Source organism: Neofelis nebulosa, chromosome 4 (genome assembly GCF_028018385.1).
Source record: "Neofelis nebulosa isolate mNeoNeb1 chromosome 4, mNeoNeb1.pri, whole genome shotgun sequence".
Classification (NCBI taxonomy): Eukaryota; Metazoa; Chordata; class Mammalia; order Carnivora; family Felidae; genus Neofelis; species Neofelis nebulosa.
Genome location: NC_080785.1, coordinates 98,141,872 through 98,169,136, shown reverse-complemented (window position 1 = coordinate 98,169,136; position 27,265 = coordinate 98,141,872).

The following is a 27,265-nucleotide window of genomic DNA, read 5'->3' as shown; positions in this document are numbered from 1 at the left end:
GAAGCAGGCTCCAGGCTCTGAGCTGTTAGCCCAGAGCCCAATGCAGGGCTGGAACTCACGAGCAGTGAGATCATGACCTGAGCCAAAGTCGAACACTTACTAACTGAGCCACCCAGGAGCCCCTAATCTAGCTTTTTCGAGTGCTCTTTGGGAAGTCTCACATCTGGGAATTTCCTGGGTGGAAGTATTCACATAGTACAAACATATGTGCATAAAAATGTTCATTGATGCTTAACTGGTAATAGTTACTCAAAAATTATCTACAGATCCATTGGTAGACAATTATTTAACTTATAAATACAATGAAATAAACTCAAAGGGATACTGAACAGTTCTTTTTAAAAAGAGAATCTATGTTGCTGGTATAAAAAAAAATCTTGTAGTTATATTATTGTGTGCAAAGCAGATTTCAGAACACCATATATTATGATTGCATTATTTCAAATACATGACTGTCATATATATGTGATACATGTGTCTATTGCTGTATTTCCAATTAGTATGTATTACTTATTTAAGAATGACAAACATTCCAGAAATTGTAGAAATCTGGGTGAGGCACAGAGCATCCCTGCTCCTAGCCCAGGCCCCAGTACCAACTTCCTCATCCAGGTAGAAGGTAAAAGAAGCCAGGTTTCCCTCTGTGCCAAGCATTTGAAAGGCAGTGGGAATAGATTAGTAAGCAAGCGACATCACTGCCTCCATAAATTTGCAGAGCAGCAAAGAAATGGATGCTTCAACACGAAATCAGAAGCCACTGTGAAATGTGTCATAATCCCAGCACAGAGGGCACTTTGGGGCCACCGAAGTTGGCACCTGTAAGGTGGAAAGGAGTTATGTAAACCAAAGTATTATCAGTTATGGCCACGGCAGACATCTCAAGGGAAGAAAGCAAGAGATAAACTTGGACGGGGCTCAGAGCCCCATAAAGAACTTTGCAAGCCACGCAAAGGAGTTTTAATTTTATCCTTGGTGCAACAGAAACTCCAAAAAGTGTTCACGCAGGTTTACACGAGGGAGCGATACGACCAGACTCGTGTTTCTGGGGATACACAGCTCTGGCCACACCACAGTGAAAAATGGTTCAGAGGCTTCCTTTTCAGGTAGTATGGCTGACTGGAGACTTTGGGGGCAAAACAAGTCGATCTTGCATTAAATATAGGGGGGTGTGGGGGCACCCGTGTGGCTCAGCCTGTTAAGTGTCCAACTTCAGCTCAGGTCATGATCTTGCGGTTCCTGAGTTCAAGCTCTGCGTCGGGCTCTGTGCTGACAGCTCAGAGCCTGGAGCCTGCTTCGGATTCTGTGTCTCCCTCTCTCTCTCTGTCTCTCTGCTCTTCCTCTGCTTGTGCTCTGTGTCTCTCAAACATAAAGAAACATTAAAAATTTTTTTTCTAAATAGGTGTGTGTGTGTGTGTGTGTGTGTGTTTTGTTTTAATTGCTGGGCTTCCAGAAAAAGTGGGCAAGAGAAAATAAAATACTCTTTCAGATCAGCGGTTCTCAGAACAAGGCCTTGGGCCTCTGGGATGCCCCAAGAACCTTTCAGGGGGTCTGAGAAGCCAAAACGATTCCCATGGTTACTTATTCTTTTCACCGAGTTCACATTTACTCTACTTGCTGGGCGCACAGGCAGTGGCCAGGCCGGGTCCACAGGGGCACGAGCCTGTCATCCCTTCCCTCTGCACGCTCACAGTTTAAAAAATGCCAGTGTCACAGGAGAACGTCCTTGATGAAGCAGAAGAAATGACTGACGTTGTTAATCTCAACCCCGGAGGAGCAGTCTCTGTGATGAAGCGGGAAGTGTGTGCACAGTGCTTTTACCGCCCACGGCAGAGGGAAGCTCGTCTTACAGAAGAACATTTGTATGGTGGTTTCAGCTGAGAACTCAACTAGCCACTGCTTCCATGAAACGCCACTTTTGCTTGAAAGAACAATTAAAAAACTGTAATTACCCAGATTTGGGGACTGGTGTGACATTGCCTTGAAAGTGAATGAAGTGAGCCTGTCACTTTGAGGAAAACCACTGACAGTCCTGGGGGCCAACGGTTTCACTGAAGTTTTCAAACAAAAGATTAAAATTTTGGGAAACTTGTACCCACCACGTGAAAGCTGCCCAATAACTAGAGATTTTCTGATGCGATCGGCGGGTTTTTAACCAATATCCCTTTTGGATCCCGTGTAATGAAGTGTGCCGATATTTGAGAGATCTACATAACTCAGCGAATCAATATTGCCCAAGTGACCAATACGTGGTCTAAAACAAAAATCACACATGGGTGAAAGGTCCATCCACATCGTACGATAGATTGCATGGACTTTAATGCAACAGAAAACAAAAATTTCATCGATAAAAGAGCAGATGCCATGTCACAACTAACCTTTAAGTAACTAGCACTTGCCAAATCTTGGTGTCCTATCAAAGAAGAATATTTTCAGTTATCTGGAAAAAACGACTAAATACCCCTCCCTTTTCCAATTACATTTTTCTGTGAGGCTGGGTGTTTTGAACACTTGAACTAAGACAATATACCATGGAGACGGAACTCAGCAACAGCCAGGAGACTCCAGTTGTCTCTTATTTAGCCAGACATTAAAGAGACTAAAAACTGTGAAGCAACACCACTCTTCTCACCAGTTATTTTGTTTTGCTTTGAAAAATGTAGTTTCTTTTTTATGAAAAATGTTATTTATATTAACACGGAATAGATTTACCAATGTTATTTTTCATGAATTTACAAATAAAAGTAAACATTTCAAGTTTTTAATAGATCAATAGATCTAACCTACATTAAGAAGCCCTTTTAGGGACCCCTGGGTGGCTCAGTCAGTTGAGCATCTGACTTTTGATTTTGGCTCAGGTCATGTTCCCAGGGTCCTGGGTTGGAGCCCTGCATCAGGCACCGTGCTGGGCATGGAACCTGCTTAAGTTTTGCTCTCTCCCTCTCTCTTTTTCCCCCTACCCCCTTGCTTTCTCTCTCTCTCTCTCTCTCTCTCAAAAATAAAAATTAAATTTTAAAAAAAGAAGCCCTTTTAGGGTCATCAGTTTTTAAGAGTAAAAAGTGGTCCTGAAACCAAAAAGCTTGAGAACTGCTATATTGCACAACGTGACTGCCTCTGAATGAAATTATTACGGTTCAGGTTGTGGCTTAGTTGAAGGCAGAGCCCGGAGTAACGACTTATGTGCAGATAGCTTATTTGACAATGAGATCTCGGGAATGCAGAGAAAGTAAACAGGGAAAGGGAAAGAAAACCAGTGGGTTTGCAAGCCAGGCACTCCTGTGGGATCCCAAGGCAGCTCCTGTCGAACTGTGTGGAATACTTCTCAGGATTGTGTCCAGGCCACACCCGGCAGAAAGTGTCAGTTCGCCGGCTTGCTTCCCTTGCTGGTCAAAGTCGTCTCTGCTCACTTGACCTTGCTGCATTTCCTGGTTGCCAGACTGTGCGTGCTGCTCCGGTGTCCTTGAGTTTTCTGTGCTACGGACTGAGAAGCCCAGAGATCAGGAAGCAAGAGGTCTGTGGCAGGTATCCCAGGGCACGGTGTTGAGATTGCTCCTGGGTTAGGCTGAGTAGAGCCCGAGGAGGCCTGGTTGTTGCAGAGGTGGCTACAGTTAGCGGACAGGGGCAGGAGGATATGAAGCAATGTACAAGGGGTGTAACATATCCACCCCCTTGCATTACTCAGATCTCTTCATGCCTTCCAGTAAATTCATTCCAGTTACGGAATCCCTGAAGGGATCATGATTCCATGATCTGATTCCAGGAGCTAGTGAAGTAAGCTGCGATCCTCAGTTCCTCTGCTGCATCTGGTCCCAAGGCCACAATTGCTGGTCATATTCTGCCTCATCTACCTCCTATTCTAATCTCTCTCCCTCCTGGCCAGCACCTGGGCTCACCTAGGAAGCTGATCTGATAGGGTGACCCAGACCACTAATAAATCTGTGCCCTCAGTCTTCCTTGATCTTGCCAGGCCATGGTTGCTGTGAATGTCCACTCAGGTGACAAGGCACAAGAGCGACAAAAGACGGCCCAGTAAATATCCCTGCTCCATTGTAGCAGAAACCTTGACTCCACATGGCAGCCACGGCCAGCTTCTCCCAGTCCAGAGTGACCGACCCAATGGCAGTCGTGGCTTCCAATTCAAAGGAACCCCATACTTTGTGTCCTGGTGAAAGTGTCCACCTCACCCCACCCCCAAGCAGGGGATCTAAGGTATCTAATTCTGCAAGTGGATAGGACCAACTCTGCTTGCACTTGGTTCCTGGACTTAGCTAATATGGTTATAACACCTTAACTAATATGGTTATAACACCTTAGATCAATCGTTGGTTACTGTAGCATGTACTGCAGCCTGGAGGACAGTGTCCAGTCTCCTGGGTATTGTACTCAAGCAGCCCCATTAGCTGAACCATTAACAGGCTACTCCAATATTCTGAGAGTCTTGTTGTGTCTGGGGGTACAACGAGTGGACCTTATGGTCCTGTAATGGTCTTGGCAACTCCTTTGTCATGCAGTCAGTCTCTTAGCCCAGGGCATCGCGTGGATCCCCTGTGGATATTCTGTATTCTGTGGTATATTCTGGCATTGTGTAAGCTGTCAGATTGCAGTGATGGCAGAGGCAAAGGAGACACATCCACACCAGGGGTAGAAGACGTACTCACCTCCCCGGTAGAAGGGATCTAACCCGCCACTAAGAAGAAGGTTGATCTCCTTAACGGACTGAACATCCCTTTGCAAGGTCTCTGCCCCAGCTGAAGTCTTTACAAGGCTAAAGTGGTCTTTTCCAGCAAGGGGAAAGAGGCCACATCTGCCAGCGGGAAGGGTTCACTGGCAAGTTTGGGATTTAAGTTTCTCAGGCCCATTCACTTGAATGTTCCATCCCAGGTCCCGAAGTGTTGCTCACTTCCTACCAGGGTCTTGATTCTGACATAAAAATCGATGAAACTATATAATTTTATTGCTCTTAATTGTGGCATTTAGACAAATAAGGCTGCTATCAGAACTCTTGTGCTTAAATTTTGTGATTTCTTAAAATATATGTTAGCCTTCTGTATTTGTTGCATTTATTCTACATATTAAGGTTTTTGTAATTTATAGGTATAGATTCTGTATTTTAATGGTAGTAGTAATCTTTTCAAGGACGTATATGGATTTATATTTATCTAATTTGCCAAGGGAAAAACTAACACATATTTTCATTCCCTCCTTAGGATGATGGATAAATTTATTACACCTTTAATTCCTCATTCACCTGCTTTATGGTGTCTGTTAACATAATCTGAGACAAAAACAAAAATATTATCATTTCTGGTGTTTCCATAATGACAATCACTCACCAACATGTAATTAGTGTGTTTAAAATCAATACTTAAACTTATTTATAATATGTTTAGCAGATTTTAGCACTCATTGTCATATTATTCATATATGGTTTCTACATTTTGAATTTTTAATATTATTTTGCTTCTCAGTTACATTGAGATTGTTTCCAAGTAGCAGTGTTTCTGTTTCTTTGCCCCTATGTGTATATTACACTTCTTAAAGCTACTAATCTTGAGTTATTTTGTTACCTTCACACATAAGACTTGGACAGAATATACAGTTGGGGGGACACACACTTTCCCCTAATACACTATAATCATTGCTTTCCTATGTGCTGGCATTCAGAGTCACAACTAAGTCTAAGATCAGATTAACTATTGTTTCTATATGAGAAAAGTAAACAAATTTATTTTTTCTTTGTAATTGAAGCATTTTTGCCAATATTCATCCAAATGCAAGTACCTTTTTTTAAATATTTATTTTTGAGAGAGAGAGAGACAGAATATAAGCAGGGTAGAGGCAGAGAGAGACAGAGACACAGAATCTGGAGCATGCTCCAGGCTCTGAGCTGTCAGCACAGAGCCCGATGAGGGGCTCAAACTCACGAACCATGAGATCGTGACCTGAGCCCAAGTCAGACATTTAACCAACTGACTGAGCCACCCAGGTGCCTCACCCCTCAAGTACCTTAATTTATTTATTTTTATCAGTTTTGTCTTCTAAGAAAAAATATTTGAAATCTATATATGTAGCTCCTTATATAACTAAGAAAATCTTCTATTATGTATATAATTAGTTACTACATTTTCCTTATTTTTTCTCGTTTCTTAAGAAATTACCATTATTCATATATGACATGCAACAGACAGAAGAACTAAATCATCTGCCTTTCCTTTTTTCTTCTATAGCTTGAGAGAACTCCAGTTCACCCTCAAAAATTGTCTTTTTGTTTTGTTTTGTTTTGTTTATTTTGCAGTGTTCACTTTTTCTATATTGCTTCCAATCTTACTTCTCATTTGGCTGCATCATTTTTGGTTTCCCAGAAGTCTTTCCTCTTCTCCACCACTGCCCTTTTCATTTTAGGCTTAAATTTCAGCCTTTTGCCTTCCTTAAAAAAAATTTTTTTTAATGTTTATTTATTTTTGAGACAGAGAGAGAGAGAGAGAGAGAGCGACAGAGCATGAGTGGGGGAGGGGCAGAGAGAGAAGGAGACACAGAATCGGAAGCAGGCTCCAGGCTCTGAGCTGTCAGCACAGAGCCCGACGCGGGGCTCAAACCTATAAGCTGTGAGATCGTGACCTGAGCTGAAGCGGGACACTTGACTGACTGAGTCACCCAGGGGACCCCAGCCTGTTGCCTTTCTAACTCATCTTGTTCTTTTGGAATCCTTTTCTGTTTCTTCCATTAAATAATTTTTAGGGATCTACCATCCTTCTGAATATTTAAGAAAATTCGTCCTTTCTTCTTTACTTCAATATTTTTACTCAGGATAACAGCAATATGTCTTAAATAGTCCAGCAATACAGAGAAGATATGACTAACAACCAGAAGTGGCCAAGGAGGTCCTGAAGACATAAGGCCTCTGCTCAGCCATGAATGATGAGGGTCAGTAGCCCCAGGAAGATGGAGGTATTTTAAGAAAGAGATTTACTTATTCTCACCTACGCTTCCGTTGGATAACGCGGGCAGTTATGTGGGTGAAGTACTCAGATCAGGAACGTTAATTCGGAAGCTGCTGAAACAGGCTGGGAGCAAAGACGAGGCCCTCAGCAAGGTCAGCGTAAGCATGCGTGAGCAGACCATAGCTTCCAAGAACGTGTTAAAAGGTTAAGTCACAAATTTTGATGTCTGAATTTATTTGTCACAGAGGAAGAGAGAAGATTCCAGTGTGACCGGAAGAGGAGCAGTCTTAGGGAAGGGGATTTGCTCAGGTTTCGTATATGGCAACGCATGGCATTTGCTGTTTGTATGGGATTTCCAGGTAGAGAGGTCCGGGTCAAGCCTGAAGAAAGGCAGGGAGAGGTGGGACTCAAGGAGCAAAGTGTGAAGTACTTTGGACTTCTCTGAGGACAAACAAATTTTATCTGTAAAACGAGGCTAAACACACCTCACTCCCAGTGTGGCTTCAAAAGTTCCATGAGGTGGTTTATACCAATCCCAGACCAACTCTGCCCATGGCCCTCTAGACGTGATGCCTTGAGCTCTTTTTCCTCCATTCATGTTAGAATGTGAGCTGGTTAAAATATCACTTCTGGATGACCAAAAGATTCACATGATTATGAATGAACAGCTGCTTCATATGCAATTACATACTGCAGATGCCCTCTGCTGACCCTTGGGTCACTTCCCGAAATAGCCACATGAAATTCTGACACTCTACCTGTATATTTAAAATATGACTTGGGTATTTTACATTATGTCATTTTGTTGAATATATTTGAATTATGGGAGAAAATGTAAATGTTTTCTGTATCCCAATACACTATGCTTTGGGGGGTATGAAAAAATCAGAAGAATTTCTACTGGGAACACACTGACCAGAAAGATATTTTATGCATTCTGTAAATGCAGCATAAACATTATTCGGTGAAAAGCACAAACATCAGAGGAGCTAAACAGTAAAGGTACAGCTTAAGATAGAAGTAGTGAATGTGAAAATAGAATTGAGTGATTCACCAGATACAGGTAATGAAAGAGGAAACTGGGAAATAGGAAAGAAGTGAAATGACACGGAGGGCATAGGGAAGGATCGATCTTGATCGAATAGGCCTTCCAAAAGACCAAGTGGAACAGGACAAAGGCAGTAGCAAAGGAGAAAATTTTCCAAATCTGCAGGAATTTATTAGTCTTCAAACAACTTAAATCCCATCTAGAAACTCTAAAATACAATTGAATAGCATCAAAGGTAAAGTCGTTCAGTAACTAGGAGAAAAATGTTTATAAGCCAAAGAATACAGAGTAAGAGAAGACTTCTCCCAGTGATCAGTAACAGCATAAGAAATTATGGTATCTTCAAAAATATTATACCGAGCAATTTTATCACCTAGTATTGAGAGTTAAATGAAGATATTAATAGCACATAAAAATGAAGGTTTTACTTTAACAATTATTTACTTAAGAAACTACTGAAGAATAAAGTGGTGAACCGAAAGAAAAAAGGTGAACAAAGAAACCAATAAAAGATGATAAATCTAAATGAAGTTAAAGGCAACAATAACCAGTAATTCTCATTAGTTAAAAAATAAAACTAAAATATCACATATTGTTCATAGAAATGGTAGAAATTAAAAGAAAGTTAAAGCAGGTTAATTTCTTTGAGAAGAAAATACAGATACCGAACAAGTTTGGACTTTGTTCTAAAATTTAAAATGTAAAAAAATATATTAAAATAAAATTAAAATGTAAGCAATAATTTAAGAATTTAAAGCCTTGGGCACCTGGATGGCTCAGTCTGTTAAGCAACCAACTCTTGATTTCAGCTCAGATCATGATCCCAGGGTCATGGGATTGAGCCCCACGATGAGCTCTGCACTGAACATGGAACCTGCTTAAGATTCTCTCTCTCTCTGCCCCCTCCCCTGCTCTCTCTCTCCCCCTGCAAAAACTTAATTGATTAATTAATTAATAAAAATTGAAAAATTAGAACACTATAAGTAAAATAAAACTTTTAACCAAATATGGTTATTCATGGCCAAAAACCCTCCAGGCCTGGTGACACAATAGAAATAAAATGCTGAAGGGGCACCTGGGTGGCTCAGTTGGTTAAGTGCTGGACTCTTGGTTTTGGCTCAGGTCATGATCTTGTGGTTTTGTGAGTTTGAGCCCCACCTTGGGCTCTGTGCTGGCAGTGTGGAACTTGCTTAGGATTCTCTCTCTCTGCCCCACTCCCACTTGTGCTCTCTCTGCCTCTCCCAAATAAACAAATAAACCTAAAAAATACTTTAAAAAAAAATAAAATGCTGAAGAATGTAACAAATGGCTCGGAGGAGAAATTTCTTATATGGTAAGAGAGAAGCTTTGGGCCTAATGAGACTCCTCCCCCATTGCATTCGTGTAAAAAAATATTGCACTGATGGTTCTGAGTTCCTTTGGCATATGGGTTCCTCATTCGTTGCAGTGCAGTAACCACCATTTTGGACTGAGTAATAAAGAAGTCATTATAATCTGCATCCACTTGATTAGGTTACTTATCTCCTTACAGTGCTTGTTTTATGGCTTGAAAGGAAACTAAAGTGAAAGAAAGCTTGAACAGAGTCTGATCCAGTATGATTTAAGATACTGGTGAGATCATAGATTCAGTCTCTCCAAATTAAGGAAAACTTACTCTTCTGCAACTACTAGCCAATGTGATAAGACAAGAAACAGACAGAAGAGGCATAAGATTTGAAAGGAAGGCACCAGATTGTCATTATTGGCAAATAACATGCTTGTCTACCTAGAAAGTTAAAAATGTATCAAACACAAATCTATTAAAACCCAACTATTAATAATACTATATTTTAATTTAAATTAAAACCATTAAAATTAAGATTTTAAAGCTTTTGATTTTAGCAGCCACATTACAAATGCATAGCATTTTATATATCAGGAAAAAAAACAATTAAAATGTGGCAAAGGAAAAAAATCCTACTCACAAAAGTAGCAAAAAATAAAAAAAACCTAGGGAAAAATATTTTTTATTGTATACAAGATCCTAGTGAAAATATTATAAAACATTGAGAAACACAGACAAGAATATTCACGGGTAGAGAAAATCAATATTGCATGGATACCAAAATCTCCAAATTCATGTATGAATTCAATGCAATTCCAATCAAGACTCCAAAAGCATTGTGACATTTGAATAACATTGTAAAATGTGTATGGAAGAAGAAAGAGCCAAAAGGAATAAAGAAATTCTGGAACAAAGACAGTACCTTGTGCCCATTTGTATTCTCCCTGTCTCCTTTCTGCACTCATCCAACCCCTGCCATTCCTAGGCAACCACTGATCTTTTTTTTGTCCCTATAGATTCACTTGTGTTTTCCAGAATTTTATATAAATTGAATTATACCATGTTGTGTGGGTGATGGATACATACTTATATGGGGTGATGAATATGTTCACTACCTTGACTTGGGTGGTAATGGTTTCATGTGTGTGTGCATACGACAAAACTTACAGAATTTATACTTTAAAACATTTGTATTTTATTTAATGCCAATAAAGATGAAAAATATGCAAAGAATAAGGACAGGTATTTATTAGTGGAAGAACACCAAATGGTCTATAAACATTTAGCATCACGTGTAATTAAAGACAAGCACACAAAAACAACAGTGATATATTACTTTATATGCTTAGGTTGACAAAAGGAAAAATGTTTGAAAAAAGGGAGGGATTTAGAAAAATGAGTAGTTGTTCATTACTTGGCTCTAATTACTACTTGGAGAGTACTCTATCGCCTATTTAAGGTACCTTGCTTCCTAACATTGCATATTTCTAGCTATACATAACAATTTTTTTACATAATTACCCAAGGAGGTGGGCACAAGGAAATTTAGGCTTTTTGTAAGAGCAAAAAATTATGAACAACCTAGGAAAAATGAATAAACAAATAATGCCATGCTCACATTTTAGACTCTATACAGAAGTTAAAAATGAATGAACTAAAGCTAAAAATATTGACAGGCATTGGAACAGTCCTTTACATTTATCTAAATTTAGAGTAAAATAACTGGACCAGTTCCAATGATGGGAAAATAAAGAGTAAGTTGGACACAAAATTGTTTGGGGACAATTGGCTCTCAACTTGAGAAAAAATGAAACTCCCTAACGTAAAGCCGCACACAACAATAAACTCCAAATAGATTTAGGAACTGAACCTAAATATGTACAGTTGCATTTGCAAATAAAATTTCTAATGTTTATTTATTTTTGAGAGAGAGAGAGATAGAACGTAATCAGGGGAGGGGCAGAGAGAGAGGGAGACACAGAATCCAAAGAAGACTCCAGGCTCTGAGCTGTCAGCACAGAGCCTGACACAGGGCTCAAAGTCACAGACCAGGATATCATGGCCTGAGCTGAAGTCGGGCGCTTAACCGACTGAGCCATCCAGGCGCTCCAATAAAATTCTAAATAGATAATAAATATCATATTGCACAAATACTTTAGTGGGGAAGATATTCCTGAGCAAAATATTCAGAATCAAAGTAATAATGTTAAATTTGGCAACATGAAAATAAATGGTTATGGTATCTTTTGTCATATAAAATTAAAAATAAGTGATTATCAAGACATGTTTACAACATATATCGATTATATATTGTCCCCATAGCCTAGGGGCACCACATACAACTTCATAAGAAAAAGTATAAACAACCTATTGGAAAGCATCTGAAAAAAGTTTAAGAAGATAAAATAGAAAGAGCCAAGCTGTGATAATATATTTAAGATCGCTAACAAACTAAAGCGATTTATCACCTATCGCGTTGTCGGAACAATCTACAAGATTGACACTGTTGGTTGTTGGAGAAGACAGACGTGTGAGAAGTGTCCTCATGCTTTGTTGTAAAGGTCAGAGAGCTGGAGACACAGCCTGTGGAGGAGAACTTTGTATCATCCAAATACCTAAACACACATTCCTTTAGTCACATTAAAACTGTAATGGTGGGGTTTTTTTAAATTTGATTATAAATACTTTTTAGGTCCCCATCTCATGCTAAATCCCTATTAATCCCGCAGATTCTAGTTAATAGAGACAGTGTGAGAATGTACAAATAAAGCAGATCCTTTGGTTTCACTATGGGCTTACTATGGAATCACGTAAGCTCTGTTTCAAGTACTGATTCGTGACTGTCTTCTCTCAAAACTCTGAATGATATTTTCATTCTTCCAAAATAAGACAAAGTTCAAGATTCCTTGTTTTCCGGCAACTCTTGTTTGCCGCAGGAATATGTTAATTGAGATAGTTAATCTAGAAACTGGAACATAGCAAGGTAAGGCAGAAGTAAGACTCATGCCATGGAGGACGAAGAGGATTAAATTATAAAGTGCAAACAGGAATTCAATGTGAAAAAACACATACCCGTGTCAATTTGTATCCTTGCTAAGATCAGGACATCTGGCCTGCTCATGATCAAGTTAGTACACACATGAGAAGTTGGGACACGTGAGAAGTTCCACCATTCACAGTTCCCTTAGAGTAAGTATAAACCAATCTCTCATAGAGACCCTCAGCCCGTCCTTACACTGAAGCTCAAAATAAATTTCCTCCAAATCCTTGGGACTAGAGGTAGTGCAACAAGGGGCGTCCCATAGCAGCGTTATAATAAACATAGTGTATCATGTTAGTGGGACTGTTTTTATAACTTCTCTTAATATAAGCAAATGCCACAATTTTTAAAAAATTACGAAATGAAGAGCCAATTCAATGCAGTCCAGGAACACGGCTCTCTAACAAACTGGCTTCGACCAAGAAAAGATTTTTGCCACAGTTGCAAACAGGCTACCCTTGAACTAAAATTTGGCCTGAAATATATTTGGTTTGGCCACAATAGTTGGGGGGAGGGGGTGTTAATTGAGCAAACATAAAAATTGAGCCATTGCACATAAAAATTCAGAGTTTTCAGAATTCCTTAAAGAGTTGTAAGATTTGGCAACCCTAGATTTACAGTGCCATAAGTGGTTGGCTTTGAGTAGCAGCTGCCCCTTTTGTACAGGAGATGGGCGATAGATTTTTTCCATAGTCCTCACTAGTCTGCTTAATTCATTTATGTTGCCTGCTTGGCCCCCTTAGGCATTTTAGTTTGTGTTCAATTTTTTCACTGTTGTGTAGTAACTCAAGACCGGCTCAGCAGCCACAACACCCATGGAAGTTTTTAACCATACAGATATATGGGTACCACTCTAGACCTGCTGAATCAGAATCCCAATGGGTGAGGCTCAGACATCTGTATATTTATAAATCCCCAGGCAATCCAATACCCAAGCCAAGTCTGAGAACTATGAGTCTAAAGAAATGAATTTCAGTTCTCCATAAATATTTATCTCAACTGAATGTGGAACGGTTATTGAAAACCCATGAGTTTGAGGTTAAGCCTCAAGGACAATTTTTTTTTTTTATTTACTATTGAAGTATAGTTGACATGCAATAGTATATTAGTTTCAGATGTACCACATAGTGATTCGACAGTTCTGTACATTACTCAATGCTCACCATCCAAACATTATTACTATACCATTGACTTTTCACTATGCTGTCCTCTTCAGCTCTGTGACTCACGTATTTTGTAACTGCAAGTTTGTGCCTCTTAACCCCCTTTACCTATTTTGCCAACTGTAACAGCCAACTAAGCTTGGGACAGGGTCAACAGATCTCTAACAAGAATGCCATGCCCTATCTTTTTGAATCCTAGAAAGCACTTTTAAGGGTCAGAATTCTCTAAAACATCATTTGGAGCTGCCCCAAATAAGGACATGTGGAAGGTGTCTCCCCATCCTTCCCTACAAGGAACATGAAGACATTAAAATCAGTGCCCTGCCGGGCTCCCGAGCATTTGTCCCCAGAGGCACTTTCCAGAACCATACTTTCTCTGCCCTCATTTCCAGTGTTCCCTAAGGTGAAGCGATTTTATCTCCTCCCCATCCTCGGGCCCTTATCCCCTTCCATCACCTATTTACTGTGGAACTTGAGATCTCAACACGGTATGGGGACCAGGATGCTCCAGGAGATACCTCCGGCCCTAGTGTCTCCGTTTCCTCTAAGACTGTATGAGAAAAGAAGAACTACACCATCGAGAAGAAATAATATCCTGCGAGTGAGGTTTGACTTTATTAATTTATTCAACACATCTGTCCAACATCTATGTGCTAGGCAACGTTTAGACACTGGAGACACAACACTGAACAAAGAAGGGAGAAATTTCTGCCCTCCTGGTGTGAACCTTCTAGTGGAGGAGAGGATGATAAGCAAGATAAATGAGAAGAATATAAACCATCCCACAAGGTGATGAGTCACCAAAAGAAAATGGTGGGAAGAGGGGGTAAGTAGATATTGGGGCGGGGGGGCGGGGAGCAGCTTTAGGTGATGCGGCCAAGGCAGGCCTCAACAAGAAGACGTTTTAGTGGAGATCTCGAAGAGTGATGGGAAAAACGTCCCAGGCAGAGTGAACAGCAAGTGGAAAGCTCACAAGCAAGAGGGGCCTGGGGTGTGCAGAGATGGTCAAGGAGGCATTTGAAACTAGCAAGACGATTGGTGTTGGAAGACGACGTCTGGAGACTGAAGCACCTGCATGTGATCCACACCTGGGCCACGCAGGTGTGGAGGGGCCTGCTCTCCACTATCACTTTATTTATTTTTTTTTTAATTTTTTTTTTTATTTTTTTGGGGGGGGACAGAGAGAGACAGAGCATGAACGGGGGAGGGGCAGAGAGAGAGGGAGACACAGAATCGGAAACAGGCTCCAGGCTCCGAGCCATCAGCCCAGAGCCTGACGCGGGGCTCGAACTCACAGACCACGAGATCGTGACCTGGCTGAAGTCGGACGCTTAACCGACTGCACCACCCAGGCACCCCTCCACTATCACTTTAAAAACTACTCACACGTCCCCGTCCTCCGGACCAAGTTTCACACGTGTTTTGGGGAAAGTCTTTAGGCAATCCTGCAAGTCTAGGTGTTTGTCACGGAGACCTAGGTTTAGTAACCCCACCTCATTCCAAAGTCACAGCAATGAGGGGCGCCTAGGTGGCTCAGTCGGTTGAACGTCCGACTTCAGCTCGAGTCATGATCTCACAGTTCGTGGGTTCGAGCCTTGCATCGGGATCTCTGGTGTCAGCTCAGAGCCTGCTTGGATCCTCTGTCCCCCTCTCTCTGCACCTCCCCAGTTCATGCTCTCTCTCTTCAAAAAAAAAAAAAAAAGTCACAACAGTGGACCATAAACAGAGAGAATCTTGCAGAATTTCCCTCTGCCTGGAATTTGCAACTGGGCCAATAGAAAACCTTGGTAACCCTTAGGACCCCTGAGTTTCATCACGGTGAACACAGAGAAACATACACACTTCCCATATATGTCTTAGGCCCCGAACGTGAGCACATTTTTATGATTTTAATTTTCAGATGATATTTCTTTTGATTTGGTCTTTTTCTTTCATATTTGGCATGACTCATTGTTTTCCAGGTCTCAGCATTCGCAGGGACCCTCATGCTGTGCCAAAAGGCATCCCCGAGGGGCTGCTCCTTCTCAGAGAGACTGCCACGTCCTAATGCAAGACAGTCACCCCGACGGCCAGAGAGCAAAGCTTCAATAAGTCCTTTCCACTCCGGTGAGACTCTTGGGGATCCAAGGTCACCACAATGTGATGTGGACTCTTACAGTCTGTGGGACCAGACTCTCCACTGAGAACTGCCCTCAGGAACGTGAAGCCTGGTACTGTTTCTGACAACCCCACCACACCAATGGGAATGGCAGCGCTTTTCAAAGTTCTCGGCCTTGGGACCCCGTTATTATCCAAGACTCCGAACAGCTTCCTTTGTGTGGGTTACAGCGTCACTACTTACTGTATTAACAATTAAAGCTGGAAGAGTTTTAAATATTTATTAATTCATCTATAAGAAACAATAATAAACACATTACATTTTAATGTAAAAAACACAGTCCTAGGGAAAAAACTGCCATTCAAATAAAATCTTTCGTGAGAAGATTGATGTTGTTCTAAGTATGTGCTGATCTCTCTGGGTCTGAAAGGAGAGCAGACGGCTGGATTCTCACGCATCCTTCTGCATCAGTCTGTTGTGATCTATCGTTTTAACTGCCGTATATGAAGAAAATGCGGCCTCACACAGACATGCCTTTGGAAAAGTGAGGACTTTACAGACAGTCCCAGGTGCTCCGCGGCTGCTCTGGGTTTGCAGACCCCACGATGAACACTGCTGTTCCAGGTGACAGAGCTGAAGAGGAAGTGGCACCGTGTGTCAATGTGGCAGGTGGTGCAGTGCATTTCAGCGAAGTGAGAGCTGAGAATGAGAAGGTGCGGAACAATGGGGGCAGTTTGATACACACCCAGCCCTTGAGACAAAAATAAAATAAAATAAAATAAAGGCTCCCACCATCAGCAGCTGAATGTAACAAGTGGTTCACAGAAATTCCTGAAAAATTTTTTTTTAATTTTTTTTTCAACGTTTTTTATTTATTTTTGGGACAGAGAGAGACAGAGCATGAACGGGGGAGGGGCAGAGAGAGAGGGAGACACAGAATCGGAAACAGGCTCCAGGCTCCGAGCCATCAGCCCAGAGCCTGACGCGGGGCTCGAACTCACGGACCGCGAGATCGTGACCTGGCTGAAGTCGGACGCTTAACCGACTGCGCCATCCAGGCGCCCCAGAAATTCCTGAAAATTTAACACCGGCTCCCAGGAGCTGGGAGAAGGTGTTCCAGTGCATTTCTGGGGTGAACTGAGATCAAGATTTTATACCTGAGGGCCACCTGGGTGGCTCAGTCAGTTGAGTATCCAACTTCGGCTTAGGTTATGATCTCTTTGTGGGTTTGAGCCCCACGCCAGGCTCTGTGCAGATAGCTCAGAGCCTGGAGCCTGCTTTGGATTCTGTGTCTCCCTTCCTCTCTGCCCCTCCCCTGCTCGCACTCTCTCCCCCCGCCCAAAATAAATGAACATTAAAAAAAAAATTTAAAGATTTTATACCTGATCATTTTATCAAGCAAATAAAAAATAAAATCATCAGTAAAGAGAAAATGGGGAAACGCTACCGACGGCTCATCTCCTAAGCGTGCTTCTTTTGAAGACATTCAGAACAAATCAGGTTTCATTCAAAGCAGGTGAATCAGTCTGTGTTCTTACTGTAAGCAACAGAAATAAACTCTGTCCATCTTAAAGAAATGGGCGGGGGGGGGGGCGGGATACTAGGGTGGCTTAGTCAGTTAAACATCCAACACTTGATTTTGGCTCAGGTCGTAATCTCACAGTTCATGAGATCGAGCCCTGCACGAGGCTCTGCGTTGACAGCATGGAGTCTGCTTAGGATTCTCTGTCTTCCTCTCTCTCTGCCCCTCCCCTACTTGCACCCTCGCTCCCCTAAAACAAATAAATAAACATTTGTTTAAAAAGAAAGAAATGGGAGCACATTTGCTATGATAGAATTGACAAAAGCTTAAGAGCTTGGATTGGGAAATGAGCAGATCCAGAGGTAGAAAATGCAATCATCCTTTGGAAAAAAAAAAAAAAAAAAATTGGCCAGGACACCATGATACAAGGAAAGGATTGTTTCCTTGAATGGAACAATATGGGACATAGTCAGATATGGAAAATGGAAGAGGATTATCAAATGACACTGAGTCCGATAATGACAGAAAGAGAAGATTCAGGGGACAGAGGAATTTCCCAAGCCCCAACAGGCTAATGATTTCACCTGTGCTTTAGTGAGAACTGACTCTTTATTAACACTAGAATTGTTCTTTGTTTTATGAGTTGATTATTTGTAGCTGGAAAAGACATATATATTGCAAAAGTAAATGTCTCAGTAAACCACCCACAGAATAGATTTACTATTTCCCAACTCCTTTTCTGGTGTTTATGGAAATCCAAATTAACCTAAGTCCTTTGGGTATTGTTAAAGAAATGTATGTCGAATATTGCGTGAATACGGTTCTTTCCTCATCTGCAGGATCACAGCCATACTAAGAATAAAAAGAAGTAATAAAAGTTTAGGTGGGGCCAAAAGTTAAAGTGAAATTCGGGAGATATCATCTGAACAACTTCTTTTTAGTCCCTGTGATTTGGACTCTATTAGGTCTTAGACGTTATCTGTAGTAGGGAAAAAGGAACATTTTTCTTCTGAAGACCACTCACAGGGAAATAATCAAACTACAGCTAATACAGCTAATAAAGGGCTATGTCAAAACACCAAATAATTTCATTTGGGGATTTTATTTAGAACAATTTCATTTTTTTTTTCTTTTTAGGGGTAAGAATGGATAATGCAGCTTTATTGTATTAAATACTTCAATTTCATATGTTCACGGTAGAGGGGATGGGGAAAGCCTAGGAAGCAGGAGCGTCAAACACAAAAGCAGACAAAGATCATTGGAGACAGGGAGAGTGGTGTGGAGAAGCAGAAAGGCAAGGACATCAGGGGGCTTGAGGGAGAGAGTTCCACGCTCTTCAAGACAAGAGTGGAGAATGGTCTGGGGATCATGTACAAAAAAGGCGGAGCATACCTGTACCATTACCTCCCCCGCGTTCCAGATCTGCCTCCGAGGGGGTTGCATTCAGGGGCACCTGGCTCCACACCGAAAAGTAAATGCACCGTGAAACAGAAATTCCTACACGCAAGCTGACGCCGCGGGCGCATTCGGCTTTATTTTTGTAAGTTACCCGTCTTGCCTGGAGAAAATGGCATGCTTCCACCTGCGTTTCTGCCTCGCTCAAGCACTGCTCTGTGTGCAGAGGATTTGCGGTGTTTGGTCAGGGAGGGCACTTCCTGACTTTCTTGGAACATGGCCCTTCCTGCACCTGCTCTGAGCTCTGTAGCCCTGCATGGAAACTTCGCGTCAAGTCTTTCCATAGGGCAATCTATAAATTACCCTGCGTCGCAATATTAAACTTCAAAAATGGGCTTGCCACCAAGGAGCGCTGGTCAGACGACGCTTGTCCGCGGCCTTGCTTTGGCTGTTTCTGAAGGTTACTTCTCTTTCTGAAACGCTAGACCAAAGTTAACTGATCGTGGCTCTTTTGTGCCCTAATCCCTGAGCCGTCAATGTCACCACTGCCATCAGAGGAGGTCCTAACCTGCAATAACTGTATGTCTACAGCATCCTGTGCCCTTCGTGGCTGCGGTCACCAGATTTAGCAATTACATATACAGGGTGCTGAGGTACATTTGAAATAGTTACGCGGCCTCTGTATTAAATATTAAAGGAAAGTGACGCTGTGTGTGCCTGTCCTTCCACACAAGTGCAAGCGGCATGTGAGGACAGGAGCAAGTGGTCCTGGTCTACTAGGAGGGAAAGGACTCTGCACCATCTGGACCCCAGGTACTAGGTGATAGTCAACTGTAAGTCAAGGGTCTGGAGTCTGCCATAGCTAAGAGAACACAGTCTGCCTTTGGTACGTCCTACGCAAGCACCAGTTCGAATTCAGCTTCCTGGCCCTCCCCAGGAAGAGCGCCGGCCTGGCTTTGGGGGAGTCATAGGAGGAGCCAGCTCACCACACCCCTGTGCTTCCCTGGGCAGAAAGAAGCCAGATGTAGAAGGGATAATAGCTCACCGACTCCTCTCCCATCCATGTTCCACCTCTGGGAATAGATTCCTTTTCAATGTGCTGTCTGAGTTAGGAGAGGTATAACATAGTTGGGTCCAGGCCATAGAAGACAGCCCATAAATTACCTATCTTGCTGATTTTCAAGACTTCTCTTGGTTCAGCTAAGCAAAATCAGCTCTATGGTCAGAAAATCTTATGTTCTCAGAGGCCCAAAGGGGTTTTGATAACTGCTATTTGCATAGGTGCATTTTGGTTTCTAAGGCTCTTTAAAATATATCAATCATCTCAATTTAATCCCCCCACAGCAAGCCCAGGAGAAGGGTACTTGTTCCTTCCACAGATAAGGAAACTGATGTTCATGGACATGTTGGTACTCGGTAAACCCTTCTGCAGACTCAACCGAGAGCATTCAGCCTCCCAAACCCAGCACGGTGCACTTCAGCTAGTGGCCTTTCTTTTATTTTCATGCCTGTGGGGCCTGACCCAGTTCTTGTGACCCAGTCTAGGGCTCTTTTTCAAGCCTCCAGGTGGCTACTCTGTGGCCAATCAGCAGATTGGGGGTAAGTACTTAAAAGATGTGTTAGATAGCAACCATTATCATTTGAGTATGAATTCGTTCATGGTTTTACCAGGGAAAGAGAAATGGCAGAGTTGCCTCTCTGTTTGTTGTCTGTGCATTTCCCTTCTCCTCCTCCGTCTCCCGTTCTGCAGGGAAACAGGACACAAACTCAAAGGAACAGCTCACCTGAGGGTAGGACCTCCAGATTCTCAGATGCATGCTTGCTCTGTGAACTACAGTAGCCTGTGTCTGCAGGAAGGAACAAGGAAACACAGGGGTGAGAGCAGAAGATGGGGAAGGGGCAGAGTCCTTGAAGTTTGGAGGAACGGAGACCCTGATTTCAAAAAGCTCAGGAAGCCAGGAGAAGGAGTCGGAGCCCAGCCATGCTTTAGCTTCAGATAAGATTCTGAAGAGAGGCTGAGGGCTTTGGACAATTGCTTGGCGAGGTGGATGTGGACAGGAAGGCCTCATTCCCTGCCCAGGATGTAGCTGAATGAAAGGGTGTGCTGAGCAGGGAGGGCAGGCATACTTCTAGCGGTGGGTGGTAGCAAACCCTAAGGGTGAATGAAATGCAGTCCCAAGAACAAAACTGCAGGGGAGACGGGAACAGCAGAGGTGAGGCTTGAAGACACAGAAAATGTGCGAGAAAGGTCTGTGCTGCCAGCCCGAAGTCAGAATCCGCCTAGCGGAGGGCAGGGCCGCCTTCCTTTGCCTCCCTCTGTGTGAAGTCCAGGCTGGTCCCCGCTGGGCGTGATGCTAATAATAACAACCAGCAATAAAACGCATAGGGCACCCTAAGGAAGGCCTCACTGTGCAGCAGATCTGTCTGGACTCTGCAGGGAAAAGAGGAGAGAGAGCCTTAGAGGGAGGAAGGGTAATGGGAGCCTCCATCCCATATATGGCTCCACCAGGACCGTGAGTGTCAGGTAGATACTGTGGGGTTCACCACAGGGGCAGTGACTGAACAGGTGACAGTGGGCATGAAGCCAGAGGGGACCTCCCGCGCAAAGCAGATGCGCAGTACAAATGCTCCAGCAGCAAGCCCCCCAGGAACCGACAGCTGTACCCGGGAGAGCCAGCGGCTGGACACCTGCTGCCCACAGGGACCCGGACGCAGAAACATCCAAGAAAGGATATGACCCTAAAGTCTCTTCCCTACACAACCACCAGAAGATCTGGAAACGACATAGAAAGATCTGGAAGGGAGGAGGAAGGAGAAATCATAGCAAAACACATCCCTCCCTGTTCCCAACACTCACAGAAGCCCATGCTCAGAGGCCGGGGCATATGTGCCCGGTCAAATAAGATCCTGAAGAACTTTTTCCCTCTCTAGTGGTTTCCTTTATTATAGATTTTTTATTTATGGTAATTTAGTGTGCATACATAACTAGGGTAATAATTAAAGAACATTTTAAAAACTTTTTACTAAAGACATTTCCAAACCTATGCAAAATAGCAACCATATACCCATCACACAGCTTCAACTATTTTCAGCTAATGCCAGTCTTGCTTCATTTAGAATCCCACCCAATACCCTCCCCATCTCCCCATCATTACTCCCCAGCATTAATTTTAACCAAAACCCAGACATACTTTCATTTGGCCATAAATAGTTCAGTATATATCTCTAAAAGATAAGGAATCTAGACTAAACATTTTTATTGGTCTGCACTGGACTCAATTCCGTGGGATTTGCCTGAAGCATAGACACATAGAGAATAGAAAAGGAAATTTCCATAGACTGTGGCGGAAGGTTTAAATACCACAAAACCATTTAATAAGAGTCAAACCCCCACAAAGTTTTGGGCTGTTCAATAAAATTATTATAACTCGAGTATGAACTACTTTATAGGATTCACACAATGCGCTGATTCAGGAGCAAGAAGCTGGGAACCTGAGGCCCCATGCTAGGGCAAGATGGCCTTGACCTCTAGGATGGTAGTGCCTGTGCTGGAGAATGCCAGGCGTCTCAGAGCAGAGCGCGGGTGGCCGAGACGACCACCCCCACCCACAGGAAGACAGCAGCGTATCTGGTTTAGGTGCTACTCCTTTTTACTTTTGACTCCAAATTGATATTGAAAAGTTGCATAGACTTATCAGAGTAACTGTGTTGTCACCGCATCACAAACAAGGAAACCAGATGACCAAGTCATGAGGATGAAAGGTACAGCCTGGGGAGTGTAGTCAGTGGTCCTATAACGATGTCATCTGGTGACAGACGGAAGGATCGTGGGATCGATCGTGGGATTGAACCTTGTGTTGGGCTCCGCACAGAGATTCTCTCTCTCTCTCTCTCTCTCTCTCTCTCTCTCTCGCTCTGCACCTCTCCCCACTTGTATTCTCTCTCTGTCTCTAAAAAAAAAAAAAAAAAAAAAAAAAATTAAAAAAATTAAAACTCTAAAGAGAAGAAAAGAAAAAACAGATATGTCCGCTGCCCTTACGGAATTTACGCGAGAGAGACACATGAGAATTGAGAAAATACAGTATGACAAATAGTGAAGGCAAAACCAAGTGCCGTGTGAACAAACAGCGAGAAGCTCTACTTGAGATCATTACCTACTGAGCGCCAGTTCCCAAAGATAAACACACAGAGCCTTTTAGTCATTTGTTTGAATCTTTTTCTCGTTAATTGCTACGGAGGGTGGGGGGGGAGAAAACGATGGTATGAAAGTTTAAGAAACATGAAACACCAAAAAATTTTTAAAAAGGAAAATGGATCATTTCTTCCACATGGTGTAGTGTCTACTCAGGATGAAGAGTTTGCCATGTCCAAAGAATTTCATGAAAATTTGAGAATTCTAAGCCTGTGTCATGTCACTGACTTAGCTGTTAAAAGCACTTATGTAGCCCCCTTCCCCCAACTCAGTTACTAACTGTGGAAGGGGAGGGCTGAGATTTTGACAAAAAATTCCTTCAGAATGGTAATTCTCCACCTCAGGGACTTGGACCATTGAGAAATCTGGGAGGTAGTGAATTGAGACCCCAATCCACATCATACAAGCATCATATTGGCTCTTTTTAAATCCAATAAAATATGCAGCATGGATAATGAGTTTTGTGTGTAAAACAACATCACCTATCTTATTAAATAGATGCATTAGTATCAGTAACAGTCATATGTTTTTTAGGTTTATCTTATTTTTGAGAGAGAGAGAGAGTGAGAGAACATGGGCATGAGCGGGAGAGGGGTAGAGAGAGAGGGAGAGACAGAATCCCAATCAGGCTCTGCACTGACAGCATCGAGCCCAATGTGGGGCTCAACCCCACAAACCATAAGATCATGACCTGAGCCGAGATCAAGAGTTGGATGCCTAGAGTCGGATGCCTAGCTGACTTAGCCACCCAGGTGTCCCCTTCGTTTTTTTTATTTTTCTTAACACTTATTCATTTTTGAGAGACAGAAACAGAGCACAAGCAGAGGAGGGGCAGAGAGAGAGGGAGACACAGAATCTGAAGCAGGCTCCAGGCTCTGAGCTGTCAGCACAGAGCCCGACACAGGGTTGAAACCCATGAACCATGAGATCGTGACCTGAGCCGAAGTCGGACACTTAACCAACTGAGCCACCCAGGGGCCCCCGAACATTTTTCTTAAAATGGATTTTCATTTCCATTAACAAATGGAGGTAAAAGAACTTGAGCATCATACATTGTCAACTATAACATAAAGATTTTTTCTTTTTCATTGTGAATTTCAGCATTTTCTGTTGTTTTATAATGTACAGTTGAGAAGTGAGTAATCCTGTACATCATGCAGCCAAAGGAATGGGGGTTTAGGAGGAGTAGGATGGGAGTCGGGTTTTTGATTCATCAGTATGGCATGTTCCTTCTCCCTGAGCCTCGGTGCCCTCACGTGTGAACACACATTTGTCAGAGTCGCATGAAGGTCAAGGAGCACCGTGTGTGACATCTCTGGGGACAGAAGGAAATCTCTGCATTGGTTAGGATGCTGTCAGTGCACAGCCCAATGTGGGGCTCGAACCCACGAACTGTGAGATCATGACCTGAGCCAAAGTCGAATGCTCAACTGACTGAGCCACCCAGGCACCCCAGTATTGTTTTATCAATTTTAAACCACAGATTCCAGGAAGCTGATAGAAGTTAGAAAATCACTGTTATTGAAAATGTGTGTAATTGTGGTAGGACATTCCTTGTGGCGAGATGTCCAACGCCCTAGAGTGCAGTCTTGTCTTTGAGAACTTTGAGAACCAGGAATGATAGCCCATCGCTAGTCAGGGACCTGAGGAAGGAAACCTGGAGATGCAGACTTGCATGTTGGAAGCTGCTTAGGACATGAGCTCGGGATCAACACCAGTAGTGAGTGAGGGGAGCAGGACTGATTTACAGCAAGGGTCAGCAAACTTTGGTATAAAGGGTCAGATAGTAAATGCTCTTGGCTTTGTGGGCCGTACAGTTTGACTGTTGTGGCATAAAAGCAGCCACACAAAATATATAAAGAGATGAGCCTGGAGGTGGCCCACTAAAATTTCACTTACAGACACTAGTAAATTTAAATTTACCAGAATTTCAATTGCATATAATTTTTACATATCACAGAATATCTTCTCCTTTTCATTTTTTCCAACCATCTAAAAATGTAAAAACCATTCTTAGCTCATGGGCCCTACAGGAACAAGCAGCAGGCTACATCTGGCTGGTGAGCTGTCATTGTTGACCCTGGTTCAGAGGGAGAAGTTGAAATGAGATGAGGTCACAACAGGGTGTCTGCCTGTCCTTTGTAGGGTCCGGGAGCTGGGATGGCCCTGCAGAGTTGCCCTGAATCAGCGGAAAGTTGCCCTACAGTGTGACCTTGGTGGCTGGATATTCCTGGGAAGGGGAATGGCATTGAAGGAGGTGCCCGTCTTTAGCACCAGGACCAGTCCCAGACAGGGACACAACTGAGAGCTGTCATCTGTTCTCAGCAATGGGGTAATGAGCATCTCAGTCCTAGAGGGGCACAAACCAGGTATTCCAATGACCAAACTAGTCCCATTATAATGGATTCCATGGTTATCCACACTTGGATTTCAAGAAAATGCTATCGCTCTTTCCAGCAAGTGAAGTTACATGCAAACGAAGCCCAATTCTCTACCACACCCTAAAAAATGAAATCTGTTCTTTGGGGCTGCCACCGTCTCGAGTCTCAACTCAAGTTAGGAGGGGGTGCCACTGAGAAGTTAGCGTTCCCCTCAAATTCAACCTCATTAACTCGAGTTGCTCACTCTGAGCCAGGAGTGTTGCCAGGGTCTGTACATATTCTGAGGACATAGACTGGATTTGAAGTCTAGTCCTTGAAACAAGTCTATTGAGAAATCAAAGCCTGCAAGTCTAATTTCTTCTACATGCTTTCCTATTTCTCCCACCAAATCCTCATTTCTTGACACTTTTAATGACAGCTTGGCCCAGCTCTATGTCTCCCGGCCACTGTCAGTTGCTGGAACGATGCTCAGTGTGGGAATTCAATGTTCCTCTCTTCTTGCCTTAATGAGAGCTGGAGCTGTGGTTGGCGTGGGCAGGGCACCAGGATCTCCCTCGGTCCTTTCTGGGCACAAGCCCCTCATTGTAGGCAGCAGAAGGAGAGAAAAGAGGGCATCTGTCCCTCATTTGTGCTGGAGGACATGGCCATGGCCCCAACAGGCCCCACTGACAAAGGGCCCACTCATTGCAGTGAGCATCCTGGTGACTGGGTTGCATCTCAGTGGAGGCATCACACCATGCCTGGGACAGATCCCCGAATCCCAGACTACTCTACTACCCACTGCTTATTTCCACTAGATCCAGCTTCTGTAATTCTTGAGGCCTCACGTAGTTCTGGCATTCTCTGCACCTGGAAGTCTATCAAAACAACATCTCTCCTCAATTTATTGGAGGCTCTCACAGGCTTAGTAGCCCAGGGTCAGAACTAGCTAAGTGATCCAACCAGGGGGTACATGTCCTTTCTCCTTATCTTGCAGGAACTCTTTCTGAGCAATTCCTACCCTTATTCTTCCCAAGCTTACAGGAAAGGAATTAGCAGCAATTCAAACGCCATTTCCAAGGCAAGGTTGAGAGCAGAAAACCATCTCCCCTCACAGGCTCAGCATCTCCCCAGCAGCCCCTTCTCCAAGGCCTCCTCTTAGAGGGATGGTTTTGTTAGGTAGGAGCTACACTTGAGCAGTGGAAGGAATACCCCAAAGCAGAGTTCCCAAGTCCCTGAAGGGGAGTGACAGAGAACAGGAGCTGGAGGCAAGGACGGTGATATATTTATACATTAAAAGCCCAGGAGCTCAATATCCTGACCTTATGGTTTCTAAGCTCTTTGGGGCTGACAGACCAAAGAGCCATAGGTGCGGAACAGGAGCTCTTTTCTACCACCTCTGACTCAGGGTAATCCCTAGACTCTTTATAATGTATCTGCATTGCAGGTAGAACCCATTCCGTGGAGAAAGGCTGCCTTGACTGGGTACAGACCTTATGGGGTCAAAAACTCCCCCTCCCAACTTGTGGGAGGAGTTTCCCAAAAGATTGGAAGCAGCCTCCATGAAAGACCACCCCACTGCTTGTCACAGTTCCACCAGCCCAGAGAGACACAACAAATACCCAATCCCAAACAACCTAGGGGCCTTTCACCTTGAGAACCTACCCACTCTCCCACCTTGAGACTGTACTTTTGCTTTAATAAACTGCTTTGTGCTTGCTATTTTCCTTCTGGCTGTCTTTATTGTGAGCCGGGATTCCCATGCAAATCTTGTGGAAGGACCTCCTTTTGCACCAGGCAGACTCAACCCTAATAGCTGGAGTTGATGCCTGGCCTCCCTCCTGCCAAGCATCTGGAAGCCCTCTGGTGAGATGGCTCGCCCGAAATGCTGGCGGCACTTTGGACATAGCATTTCGGTCACTTAGCACTATTTGCCCATAATTTGGGGCTGTAACTTTAGTTCCCACCAAGAGGGAAGATTCCGCTTAACATGCTCTGATATATTTTTGTTTCTTTTGGGTTGGACTGGGTTGGTTCTATTGTTTTGTGTTCTTTTGCCTTAGCAAGTGACAAGGGACTGCTGGAGATTTAAAACAAAACAAAACAAAACAAAACAAAACCCACTCCCCTGGAAAACTCGTCTTTGCTTTTCTAATCCCTTCATGACAAGTGCTCTAGGTTGCAT